Genomic DNA, 14234 nt, shown 5'->3' with positions numbered 1-14234 from the left:
GGGCGAGGGGGGATATAGATGGGATGAGAGAGAGAGAGAGAGAGAGAGAGAGAGAAGAGGGAGGAGAGAGAGAGATGGCGAGATCTAGACAGGGCGAGGGGGGATATAGATGGGAGGGGGGAGAGAGAGAGAAGAGGGAGGAGAGAGAAAGATGGCGAGATCTAGACAGGGCGAAGGGGGATATAGATGGGGGGAGAGAGAGAGAGAGAGAGAGAGAGAGAGAGAGAGAGAGAAGAGGGAGGAGAGAGAGAGAGATGTCGAGAGCTAGACAGGGTGAGCGAGAGAGAGGGTGAGAGAACGAAAGAGAGATATGGCGAGAGCTAGATAAGGTGAGGGGTATTTAGAGAGGCTGGGGTGAGCGAGAGTGCAAGTGTGAGAGAGAGAAGATGGAGAGAGAGGGGGAGGAGGTGAAAGAGAGAGAGAGAGTGGAAGAGAGAGGGGAGGAGGGGAAAGAGAGAGAGAGAGCGAGGAAGAGGGGGAGGGAAAGAGAGAGAGAGAGGAAGAGGGAGAGGGAGAGAGAGAGAGAGAGAGAGAGAGACCGAGCAAAGTGAGAGGAAGAGAGGGAGAAAGGGAAGTGAGGAGAGAGAAAGCAAAAGAGAGAGCGAACAAGGGGGGGGAGGAGAGCAAGGGGAAAGGAAGGGAACGCGAGGGAGCGAGGTAGTGAGAGTGCAAGAAAGAATGAGTGCAAGGAAGAGCGGAAAAGAGAGAGAGGGAAGGTGAGCGAGAAAGAGGGACAGACAGAATGAGAGAGAGAGAGAGAGAGAGAGAGAGAGAGAGAGAATGAGAGTGAGACAGAGTAGAGAGGGTGGGGAGAGAGACAGAGGGAAGACAAGGGGAGAGAGGGAGGAAGAGTGTGACAGAGCGAGGGGAAGAAAGAGGAAGAGAGGAAGTGATAGAAGAGGGGGAGAGCGATAGAAGGTGTGAGGAGAGCGAGGAAGAGGGAGCGCTCGAGAGAGAGGAAGGGAGAGGGCAAATGAGGGAAAGGGCAAGAAAAGGAGTTTGAGGAAAAGGGGGGGAGAAAGAGGAAAGGTGAGAGGATGAGACGAAGGGAGAGCTAGACAGAGACAGTGTAAGAGCAAGACAGGGAGAGAGACAGGGAGCGAGGGGGGCAGACGGAGAGAGAGAGAGAGAGAGAGAGAGGCGAGAAAGCGAGCGAAGGAGGGATAGGGGAGATAGAGTGAGAAAAGGAAGAGACAGAGGGAGAAAGATTTGGAGACAGAGTGGGGGGAGATAGGAGAGGGTTAAGGTGCAGGAGCGAGGGAAAGAGTGAGAGGGGAACCTGCAGACCACAGGTTTGAGTCTAAGTAGGTCAGATATGTAACAATTGGGTGGAGTAATAGTACTACATGCTTTCTGTGCCAAATGCAAATCAGGCTTGGTCCCAAAACAAAAGAGGCAGTCCAGTCCGAACCGGTTGGTTACATCCCTTCTGCACAAGACCACAAGCATCCCCAGACATGTTTCAGCCTCATTTGGTGTCATCCATAAGGTGTAGTTGGGTCACTAGGTGCAGCCGGCACGCGACCCACGTCTGGGCATACCTGTCCCACATGGGATGACTACAGCAACACAAAAGAGGTGTCGGCTGGACGGTTTAGAATGAATCCTAACCTCTGACATTGCTCTGGGGAACCCTCCAGACCATCGTTCCTCGCCTGCCAAGCCATTACAGAAAGGGAAAGACCATATGCAAATCAGGCTTGGTCCCACCCCAAGCTTCCAAAACATAATTTCTGCTTCTGCTTTCTACAATGGCCTTGAGAATTTGCATGTTAAAAGGGACCATATGGATCTGTGTGCCCAGGGCCACCCTATGCCCTTGCTCCACCTGAAGTTGTAATTAAATACCTCCCAGCTTGTATTCACGTAGCAGGGGAACCTGTAAAGGCTTTTCTGAGGTTTTACTCCAGCCTCGGAGCACGTGACAATCTTTTAGTGTGCATCCATTTAGGGTTTTCACTTGAGAAAGCCGCGGGTCTCAAAGAGGTTCCAAACCTCCGCCAACACTCGGCTATTCAGTGGCGGCCGAACAAGTAGAAGTTCCTCACTGAGCAGACTCTTCTACTATTGGGCCCTTAGTCCCTCTCCTCCCTGTCTCATGGTGTGAATAATAGCGTCAAAGGTTAGGAATTCGCCAATACAGAGCCTTTCTCAGTCCCCTACCAAAGTACACCTGCCAACGTCCATAAGGTACATCCAGACGAGACGCCCACTGGCTCCCGATCAGGGCCTGCCTCGAATTCAAAGTTCTGACTATTGCCCACCGCTGCCTGTACAAAGAGGCTCTGCTATATCTCCACAACAGCGGGTGCACCCCCCACGATCGGCGAGATTCCAACGTAAAAGAGCTGGAGGCCTGGCCTTCTGTTCCACAGCGCCTTCTCTCTGGAACGCTCTGCCACCCAACATCAGAAACCAACGCTCATGCCAATATGTATCACGACCTGTGTCTAAACTCCCCACGTGTCTTCTTACACAAATGCATTAAATAAATAAATAAATAGATAAATACTTTCTGCTCTGGTCATGCATGAACTAACAGAGTGGGGAGGGAACCACATTACACCCCCTTTGTAGGTATATAGATATAGTTTTCAAGGAAGCAGGAGGAACCTGGGCCCATTTCTTTCAGTTCAGAGTCACAGCACACAATATACAAAATACAATGTGGATTAGCCCAAGTGGCTGCTTTGCCGATAACATTAAGTGCCTTGTGGCATTCAAAAGCCACTAAAGCTGCCCTGACATTTACTTCCTGGGTGTGGATGCCCTATTTTTTTTTAATTATATTCTAGAAGGCAAGGGAATACACCACAGGGAAGGCAATGGGTGGCAAAGAGCCTATCTGACTTCTTACAGGCCTGCATGTTATGTAAAAAACCTCAAGTGTCTTCTGCGAAATGGCAAGAAACTTTGTGTGCTCCAATAGGAACTAGGAAATAAAACAAGAAGACCTATTTCCTGATTCATGTCAAACTCAGATTAAATGTTAAGCAATGCAGATAGATGAATCCTTATGGCAGAACCTGGCCCTGAAAACACCTCTGTAAGGATGAGGGGCTGGCCAAGGTATTTTTTGATCATGGCTCACCCACCTCTTCCTACAATAAGCAGAGTTCATCCCATCGGCTCAGTATCACTGGCAGGCATGGCCTCAAAAGTCTTACCAGACAGAACTAAAAAGCCAGGCTTAGATAAGAAACTTCGTTCCAGGGGTGTTGCTAGGTCTGGAAAAGATCAGGGGCTACGCTAATGTCGGGAATGTCAGGACTGGGGGCTAGCTAGCCTTTTTGGTTGGATCACCTGAGCTTCTACCCGGGGCTACAACCAAAAGACCAGGGGCTATAGCCCCCTCTGCCCTCCCCTCCCCAGCAACGCCTCTGCTTGGTTCGGACTTTGATCTGGGGCAATAGGCCAAGCAGCCCGCTATAACCTTGCGTTTAGGGACTTTGGATACATAGCTTCATGCTTTCAATCTAGTGAAAGGGAACAATACCCCACTATGAAGCCTCGTTTTGCTGAGAGCAACTCCATTGTCCGCTCCTAAATTCCCACATCCAGGCCCTAAACACTCTAGGAGAGAACCACTCAAACCTACTATCTCCCTCCTGCCACTGTGGTTACTCTTTTCAAACCATATTTACACGTGGCATCGAACACTCCGCCCTCTTTTTACAACACCAATTAAAAGCAAAAAAGTTGTCATTTTCAGGGGTGGACGGGCCTACAGGGAACTCGGAAATTTCCGGTTAGGCCTCTGCACCCTGGGCCTCCTTGGTATGGTAACCTATTCTATTTCCACATTTTCTCATAGGAAAGGGGTTGGGCTTCCTGAAAATGTGTAATATAGGGCCCCTTTGAATATTATTCCCAGGGCCTCTTCTGGTTCCCAGTCCACCCTTGGTAATTTTGATATGAGCGGAGAGCACAATGGAAGCGTGAAAGTAAAAGCGTAATGGTGATAGGCTTTCCTTTAGCGCCCCAGCTCATTTTCCTCCTCTTCCGGGGTGTAGGATGGGGGATGAAGTGGAATTTGCATCTCCCCTGATCTTTCCTGCCCCACCTTGGAAGACCACCGCAGTTTACGCGGTATCCAGTGATTTTATCGCAAACATTACAGAGTGGTACATAACAGAGCGGACAATAACACTGAAACACACTGAAAAGATTAAATAAATATATAAAGGGTACTGGGGTAAGGGGTTAAAATGGGTCGGGATGGGGTTGCGTGGTGTTATAAGGGTGGAAAATAGGGGGATGTGGGTGGCCGCCCAAATAAAAAATAATAATAATTCTGTGTTTTTTTTGGTGTTTTTTACCACAATGAAATGTACCACTCTGTAAATGTGGTCGGTAAGATCACATATAACCATTTTACGTCAGCATAACATTTTCATGCTGGCATATAGCCAATGGTTTCCAATGGAATCTGCTTTGGATAGGCTGCTGCTAGTGGGCATGTAGTTTGTATAGTAATCCATTAGTAAATGCCACCTACAAAGCATTATTTCCAGGCGGCGTCTACTTTTTTACACAGCGGAGGGTGAAACTGAAGCGTGAAGGCCATTTCACCTGGTTTTAGTCTTCAGTTTTAAAGTACGCTTTACAAATGTTTAAAATTGCATACAACAGGGAATAGAACAGCACATACCCGCGAACATTGGTGGTCCTCTGCATACCATTGCCATTTTTTATAAAATGGCCCCCAGTGCCTCCTGCCCCAACGCATCAGCCTTAGGCCTGCATTATAGGTCTGCCAGTATCCTGTTGGGGATTCCTGCGGGATACGGGCAAACTTGCCTTGCCGTCTCTGCCACCCATTATCCCGGTATTACCGGGATATTACAGGTGGCTGAGTGCCGGTAAGTTCCTATTGCCATGGAGTTCCATAGGTAGTACCAGTGCCAGTGATTCCGGCAATTATATGCCGGTAGGGGCCTGATTTACCAGCAGGTCAGGCCTGCCAGGAGATCCGTGGACACCCTCTCCCCCGGCAAACTTTAAGTGTGCTGATCTGGAAAAATTGCCAGAATTACCAGCATTTTTTCTGCCTCTTTCCCCGGAGAGGCTCACTTGTAATGAGGTCCTAGTCGTCATATTGACATGGAGCTGGTTCACCGATCAGGCTGCTTCTCTTCCATTTGAACACTTGGCCACTTGCATTGCTGGGGCCCCCTGCAGAGTCTGCTGCTCCACTGCTCTGTTCACACCACTCTTCCACTCAATCCTACTAAACCCACCACCATTGCCTAATAGCACTTCTTCACATCATTCCTATCTATTGCAATTCCATACTTGAGAGGAACCGAGAGGCTGTGAACATGTATAGAGACCCATGCTTGGTGTAGCAGGGGTTTCTAAGAGAGGAACTGTCCCTATCGATCCCCTCTGGGGAGTGGTAAGAGACGAACAGTCTCTATCAATCCCCTCTGGGGAGTGGTAAGAGACAAACAGTCCCTATTGATCCTCTATGGGGAGTGGTAAGAGAGGAACAGTCCCTATCAATCCTCTCTGGGGAGTGGTAAGAGAGGAACTGTCCCTATCGATCCCCTCTGAGGAGTGGTAAGAGAGGAACAGTCCCTATCGATCCTCTCTGTGGAGTGGTAAGAGAGGAACAGTCGCTATTGATCCTCTCTGGGGAGTGGTAAGAGAGGAACTGTCCCTATCGATCATTTCTGGGGAGTTGTAAGAGAGGAACTATCCCTATCGATCCCCTCTGGGCAGTGGTAAGAGAGGAACAGACCCTATCAATCCCCTCTGATGAGTAGTAAGAGAGGAACAGTCCCTATCGATCCTCTCTGTGGAGTGGTAAGAGAGGAACTGTCCCTATCGATCCTTTTCGGGAGTTATAAGAGAGGAACTGTCCCTATAAGAGAGGAACTGTCCCTATCAATCCTCTCTGGGGAGTGGTAAGAGAGGAACAGTCCCTATCGATCCCCTCTGAGGAGTGGTAAGAGAGGAACAGTCCCTATCGATCTTCTCTGTGGACTGGTAAGAGAGGAACTGTCCCTATCAATCCTCTCTGGGGAGTGGTAAGAGAGGAACAGTCCCTATCGATCCCCTCTGAGGAGTGGTAAGAGAGGAACAGTCCCTATCGATCTTCTCTGTGGACTGGTATGAGAGGAACTGTCCCTATCAATCCTCTAAGGGGAGTGGTAAGAGAGGAACTGTCCCTATCGATCCTCTCTGGGGAGTGTTAAGAGAGGAACAGTCCCAAACAATCCTCTCTGAGGAGTGGTAAGAGAGGAACAGTCCTTATCGATCCTCTCTGTGGAGTGGTAAGAGAGGAACTGTCCCTATCGATCCTCTATGGGAAGTGGTAAGAGAGGAACAGTCCCTATCGATCCTCTATGGGGAGTGGTAATAGAGGAACTGTCCCTATCGATCCACTCTGGGGAGTGGTAAGAGAGGAACAGTCCCTATCGATCCTCTCTGAGGAGTGGTAAGAGAGGAACAGTCCCTATCGATCCTCTCTGTGGAGTGGTAAGAGAGGAACTGTTCCTATCGATCCTCTAGGGGGAGTTATAAGAGAGGAACTGTCCCTATAAGAGAGGAACCGTCCCTATCAATCCTCTCTGGGGAGTGGTAAGAGAGGAACAGTCCCTATCGATCCCCTCTGAGGAGTGGTAAGAGAGGAACAGTCCCTATCGATCCTCTCTGTGGACTGGTAAGAGAGGAACTGTCCCTATCAATCCTTTAAGGGGAGTGGTAAGAGAGGAACTGTCCCTGTCGATCCTCTCTGGGGAGTGTTAAGAGAGGAACAGTCCCTATCGATCCTCTCTGAGGAGTGGTAAGAGAGGAACCATCCCTATCGATCCTCTCTGTGGAGTGGTAAGAGAGGAACTGTCCCTATCGATCCTCTATGGGAAGTGGTAAGAGAGGAACAGTCCCTATCGATCCTCTATAGGAAGGGGTAAGAGAGGAACTGTCCCTATTGATCCTCTATGGGGAGTAGTAAGAGAGGAACTGTCCCTATCGATCCTCTCTGGGGAGTGGTAAGAGAGGAACAGTCCCTATCGATCCTCTCTGAGGAGTGGTAAGAGAGGAACAGTCCCTATCGATCCTCTCTGTGGAGTGGTAAGAGAGGAACTGTCCCTATCGATCCTCTATGGGAAGTGGTAAGAGAGGAACAGTCCCTATCGATCCTCTATGGGGAGTGGTAAGAGAGGAACAGTCCCTATCGATCCCCTCTGAGGAGTGGTAAGAGAGGAACAGTCCCTATCGATCCTCTCTGTGGAGTGGTAAGAGAGGAACTGTCCCTATCAATCCTCTAAGGGGAGTGGTAAGAGAGGAACTGTCCCTATCGATCCTGTCTGGGGAGTGTTAAGAGAGGAACAGTCCCTATCGATCCTCTCTGAGGAGTAGTAAGAGAGGAACAGTCCCTATCGATCCTCTCTGTCGAGTGGTAAGAGAGGAACTGTCCCTATCGATCCTATATGGGAAGTGGTAAGAGAGGAACAGTCCCTATCGATCCTCTATGGGGAGTGGAAAGAGAGGAACTGTCCCTATCAATCCACTCTGGGAGTGGTAAGAGAGGAACAGTCCCTATCGATCCTCTCTGAGGAGTGGTAAGAGAGGAACAGTCCCTATCGATCCTCTCTGGGGAGTGGTAAGAGAGGAACAGTCTGTATCGATCCTCTCTGAGGAGTGGTAAGAGAGGAACAGTCCCTATCGATCCCCTCTGAGGAGTGGTAAGAGAGGAACAGTCGCTATCGATCCTCTCTCTGGAGTGGTAAGAGAGGAACTGTCCCTATCGATCCTCTAAGGGGAGTGGTAAGAGTGGAACTGTCCCTATCGATCCTCTCTGGGGAGTGGTAAGAGAGGAACAGTCCCTATCAATCCTCTCTGAGGAGTGGTAAGAGAGGAACAGTCCCTATAGATCCTCTCGGTGGAGTGGTAAGAGAGAAACTGTCCCTATCGATCCTCTATGGGAAGAGGTAAGAGAGGAACAGTCCCTATCGATCCTCTATGGGGAGTGGTAAGAGAGGAACTGTCCCTATCGATCCGCTCTGGGGAGTGATAAGAGAGGAACAGTCCCTATCGATCCTCTCTGAGGAGTGGTAAGAGAGGAACAGTCCCTATCGATCCTCTCTGTGGAGTGGTAAGAGAGGAACTGTCCCTATCGATCCTCTATGGGGAGTGGTAAGAGAGGAACTGTCCCTATCGATCCTCTCTGGGGAGTGGTAAGAGAGGAACAGTCCCTATCAATCCCCTCTGAGGAGTGGTAAGTTAGGAGCAGTCCCTATCGATTCTCTCTGTGGAGTGGTAAGAGAGGAACTGTCCCTATCGATCCTCTATGGGGAGTGGTAAGAGAGGAACTGTCCCTATCGATCCTCTCTGGGGAGTGGTAAGAGAGGAACAGTCCCTATGGATAGCCTCTTAGGAGTGGTAAGAGAGGAACAGTCCCTATCGATCCTCTAAGGGGAGTGGTAAGAGTGGAACTGTCCCTATCGATCCTCTCTGAGGAGTGGTAAGAGAGGAACAGTCCCTATAGATCCTCTCGGTGGAGTGGTAAGAGAGAAACTGTCCCTATCGATCCTCTATGGGAAGAGGTAAGAGAGGAACTGTCCCTATCGATCCTCTCTGGGGAGTGGTAAGAGAGGAACAGTCCCTATCAATCCCCTCTGAGGAGTGGTAAGTTAGGAGCAGTCCCTATCGATCCTCTCTGGGGAGTGGTAAGAGAGGAACAGTCTGTATCGATCCTCTCTGGGGAGTGGTAAGAGAGGAACAGTCCCTATCGATCCCCTCTGAGGAGTGGTAAGAGAGGAACAGTCGCTATCGATCCTCTCTCTGGAGTGGTAAGAGAGGAACTGTCCCTATCGATCCTCTAAGGGGAGTGGTAAGAGTGGAACTGTCCCTATCGATCCTTTCTGGGGAGTGGTAAGAGAGGAACAGTCCCTATCAATCCTCTCTGAGGAGTGGTAAGAGAGGAACAGTCCCTATAGATCCTCTCGGTGGAGTGGTAAGAGAGAAACTGTCCCTATCGATCCTCTATGGGAAGAGGTAAGAGAGGAACAGTCCCTATCGATCCTCTATGGGGAGTGGTAAGAGAGGAACAGTCCCTATCGATCCTCTCTGTGGAGTGGTAAGAGAGGAACTGTCCCTATCGATCCGCTCTGGGGAGTGATAAGAGAGGAACAGTCCCTATCGATCCTCTCTGAGGAGTGGTAAGAGAGGAACAGTCCCTATCGATCCTCTCTGTGGAGTGGTAAGAGAGGAACTGTCCCTATCGATCCTCTATGGGGAGTGGTAAGAGAGGAACTGTCCCTATCGATCCTCTCTGGGGAGTGGTAAGAGAGGAACAGTCCCTATCAATCCCCTCTGAGGAGTGGTAAGTTAGGAGCAGTCCCTATCGATTCTCTCTGTGGAGTGGTAAGCGAGGAACTGTCCCTATCGATCCTCTCTGTGGAGTGGTAAGAGAGGAACTGTCCCTATTGATCCCCTCTGGGGAGTGGTAAGCGAGGAACTGTCACTATCGATCCTCTCTGTGGAGTGGTAAGAGAGGAACAGTCCCTATCGATCCTCTCTGTGGAGTGGTAAGAGAGGAACAGTCCCTATCGATCCTCTCTGTGGAGTGGTAAGAGAGGAACAGTCCCTATCGTGGTAAGAGAGGAACTGTCCCTATTGATCCCCTCTGAGGAGTGGTAAGAGAGGAACAGTCCCTATCGATCCTCTCTGTGGAGTGGTAAGAGAGGAACAGTCCCTATCGTGGTAAGAGAGGAACTGTCCCTATTGATCCCCTCTGAGGAGTGGTAAGAGAGGAACAGTCCCTATCGATCCTCTCTGTGGAGTGGTAAGAGAGGGACAGTCCCTATCGTGGTAAGAGAGGAACTGTCCCTATTGATCCCCTCTGAGGAGTGGTAAGAGAGGAACAGTCCCTATCGATCCTCTCTGGGGAGTGGTAAGAGAGGAACAGTCCCTATCGATCCTCTCTGTGGAGTGGCAAGAGAGGAACAGTCCCTATCGATCCTCTATGGGGAGTGGTAAGAGAGGAACTGTCCCTATCGATCCTCTATGGGGAGTGGTAAGAGAGGAACTGTCCCTATTGTTCCCCTCTGGGGAGTGGTAAGCAAGGAACTGTCCCTATCGATCCTCTCTGTGGAGTGATAAGAGAGGAACTGTCCCTATTGATCCCCTCTGGGGAGTGGTAAGCGAGGAACTGTCACTATCGATCCTCTCTGTGGAGTGGTAAGAGAGGAACAGTCCCTATCGATCCTCTCTGTGGAGTGGTAAGAGAGGAACAGTCCCTAACGTGGTAAGAGAGGAACTGTCCCTATTGATCCCCTCTGAGGAGTGGTAAGAGAGGAACAGTCCCTATCGATCCTCTCTGTGGAGTGGTAAGAGAGGAACAGTCCCTATCGTGGTAAGAGAGGAACTGTCCCTATTGATCCCCTCTGAGGAGTGGTAACAGAGGAACAGTCCCTATCGATCCTCTCTGTGGAGTGGTAAGAGAGGAACAGTCCCTATCGTGGTAAGAGAGGAACTGTCCCTATTGATCCACTCTGAGGAGTGGTAAAAGAGGAACAGTCCCTATCGATCCTCTCTGGGGAGTGGTAAGAGAGGAACAGTCCCTATCGATCCTCTCTGTGGAGTGGTAAGAGAGGAACAGTCCCTATCGATCCTCTATGGGGAGTGGTAAGAGAGGAACTGTCCCTATCGATCCTCTATGGGGAGTGGTAAGAGAGGAACTGTCCCTTTTGTTCCCCTCTGGGGAGTGGTAAGCGAGGAACTGTCCCTATCGATCCTCTCTGTGGAGTGGTAAGAGAGGAACTGTCCCTATTGATCCCCTCTGGGGAGTGGTAAGTGAGGAACTGTCACTATCGATCCTCTCTGTGGAGTGGTAAGAGAGGAACAGTCCCTATCGATCCTCTCTGTGGAGTGGTAAGAGAGGAACAGTCCCTATCGATCCTCTCTATGGAGTGGTAAGAGAGGAACAGTCCCTATCGTGGTAAGAGAGGAACTGTCCCTATTGATCCCCTCTGAGGAGTGGTAAGAGAGGAACAGTCCCTATCGATCCTCTCTGTGGAGTGGTAAGAGAGGAACAGTCCCTATCGTGGTAAGAGAGGAACTGTCCCTATTGATCCCCTCTGAGGAGTGGTAAGAGAGGAACAGTCCCTATCGATCCTCTCTGTGGAGTGGTAAGAGAGGAACAGTCCCTATCGTGGTAAGAGAGGAACTGTCCCTATTGATCCCCTCTGAGGAGTGGTAAGAGAGGAACAGTCCCTATCGATCCTCTCTGTGGAGTGGTAAGAGAGGAACTGTCCCTATTGATCCCCTCTAGGGAGTGGTAAGCGAGGAACTGTCACTATCGATCCTCTCTGTGGAGTGGTAAGAGAGGAACAGTCCCTATCGTGGTAAGAGAGGAACTGTCCCTATTGATCCCCTCTGGGAGTGGGGGCCAAAGGGAGTTAGGTGACCTGAGCTCTGCATGTGTGCTCTCAGCACCATCGTAAGGGACTTTAGGGCCCGGGTCACAGACATATTTGGGGCCACACCTGAACCAAAGAAATTAGGGGATTCAGAATCTCTGGTCACCACCGTACCTCCTCAGAGGAGGATCACAACTCAAATATAGATAAGTTACCCCAGCAGTGATGAACCCATATGCCAGGGTTGATCATCTTCTCCTCTGCACCTGTAGCTATAAAAAAATGCACTTCTTCGAGTTGGGTCTAAGAGCTCTAAGTAAAACTAAACCCTGTATGGAACGCAGGAGTGCTAGGTGTTAAGACTTTGGATCACTACCATACCTCCTCCCAGGAGGATCACAACCCAAAGCTAGATAAGTTACCCGAGCAGCGATGAAAAGCATGGGTGCTTCCTTCAACTTCGCTGAACCCCCTCTTCCTTACCGGGAACCTGAATAAGAAACAATTGGCATTTTAAGGGCAACATCAGCTGTCCACAATGAGGAGACCTGTGTTCTAGCAGAGCTATTGGGCATATTTGAACACTAACAGCCGCGGGGAAGGTATACGTATGGAACTGTGGATGCAGGTCACACACAACACAGGATGTGGAACAAAGCTATATGTGCCCCTGCATTATTACAAAGCTCAGATTAGCAGCCTCACAGAATGCACGGGTGTACACGCGTGGATACACTAGAATGGAAGCACAGAGAAAGGTGCCCATACCATAGCATAGACAGTGAACAAGGATCGGAAGCTACCAGGAAGGTGCCCATACCATAGCATAGACAGTGAACAAGGATCGGAAGCTACCAGGAAGGTGCCCATACCATAGCATAGACAGTGAACAAGGATCGGAAGCTACCAGGAAGGTGCCCATACCATAGCATAGACAGTGAACAAGGATCGGAAGCTACCAGGAAGGTGCCCATACCATAGCATAGACAGGGAACATGGATCGGAAGCTACCAGGAAGGTGCCCATACCATAGCATAGACAGTGAACAAGGATCGGAAGCTACCAGGAAGGTGCCCATACCATAGCATAGACAGTGAACAAGGATCGGAAGCTACCAGGAAGGTGCCCATACCATAGCATAGACAGGGAACAAGGATCGGAAGCTACCAGGAAGGTGCCCATACCATAGCATAGACAGGGAACATGGATCGGAAGCTACCAGGAAGGTGCCCATACCATAGCATAGACAGGGAACAAGGATCGGAAGCTACCAGGAAGGTGCCCATACCATAGCATAGACAGTGAACGGAAGCTACCAGGAAGGTGCCCATACCATAGCATAGACAGTGAACAAGGATCGGAAGCTACCAGGAAGGTGCCCATACCATAGCATAGACAGTGAACATGGATCGGAAGCTACCAGGAAGGTGCCCATAACATAGCATAGACAGTGAACAAGGATCGGAAGCTACCAGGAAGGGGCCCATAACATAGCATAGACAGTGAACAAGGATCGGAAGCTACCAGGAAGGTGCCCATACCATAGCATAGACAGTGAGCAAGGATCGGAAGCTACCAGGAAGGGGCCCATACCATAGCATAGACAGTGAACAAGGATCGGAAGCTACCAGGAAGGTGCCCATACCTAAGCATAGAGAGTGAACAAGGATCGGAAGCTACCAGGAAGGGGCCCATAACATAGCATAGAGAGTGAACAAGGATCGGAAGCTACCAGGAAGGTGCCCATACCATAGCATAGACAGTGAACAAGGATCGGAAGCAACCAGGAAGGGGCCCATAACATAGCATAGAGAGTGAACAAGGATCGGAAGCTACCAGGAAGGTGCCCATACCATAGCATAGAGAGTGAACAAGGATCGGAAGCTACCAGGAAGGTGCCCATACCATAGCATAGAGAGTGAACAAGGATCGGAAGCTACCAGGAAGGTGCCCATACCATAGCATAGACAGGGAACAAGGATCGGAAGCTACCAGGAAGGTGCCCATACCATAGCATAGACAGGGAACATGGATCGGAAGCTACCAGGAAGGTGCCCATACCATAGCATAGACAGGGAACAAGGATCGGAAGCTACCAGGAAGGTGCCCATACCATAGCATAGACAGTGAACAAGGATCGGAAGCTACCAGGAAGGTGCCCATACCATAGCATAGACAGTGAACAAGGATCGGAAGCTACCAGGAAGGTGCCCATACCATAGCATAGACAGTGAACAAGGATCGGAAGCTACCAGGAAGGTGCCCATACCATAGCATAGACAGTGAACATGGATCGGAAGCTACCAGGAAGGTGCCCATAACATAGCATAGACAGTGAACAAGGATCGGAAGCTACCAGGAAGGTGCCCATACCATAGCATAGACAGTGAGCAAGGATCGGAAGCTACCAGGAAGGTGCCCATACCATAGCATAGACAGTGAACAAGGATCGGAAGCTACCAGGAAGGTGCCCATACCATAGCATAGACAGTGAGCAAGGATCGGAAGCTACCAGGAAGGTGCCCATACCATAGCATAGACAGTGAACAAGGATCGGAAGCTACCAGGAAGGTGCCCATACCTAAGCATAGAGAGTGAACAAGGATCGGAAGCTACCAGGAAGGTGCCCATACCATAGCATAGACAGTGAACAAGGATCGGAAGCAACCAGGAAGGGGCCCATAACATAGCATAGACAGTGAACAAGGATCGGAAGCTACCAGGAAGGTGCCCATAACATAGCATAGACAGTGAACATGGATCGGAAGCTACCAGGCACGTATACAAAAGTAGGCAGAGATTACCCGAGGGCCATGGGTTCTAGTAGTGTTGCCATTAGTGAGTAAAGAAACAAATAACTGTGCA

The sequence above is a fragment of the Ambystoma mexicanum genome, chromosome 9 (genome assembly GCF_040938575.1).
Source record: "Ambystoma mexicanum isolate Mex_15411 chromosome 9, UKY_AmexF1_1, whole genome shotgun sequence".
Classification (NCBI taxonomy): domain Eukaryota; kingdom Metazoa; phylum Chordata; class Amphibia; order Caudata; family Ambystomatidae; genus Ambystoma; species Ambystoma mexicanum.
This window is presented reverse-complemented; position numbering follows the sequence as displayed.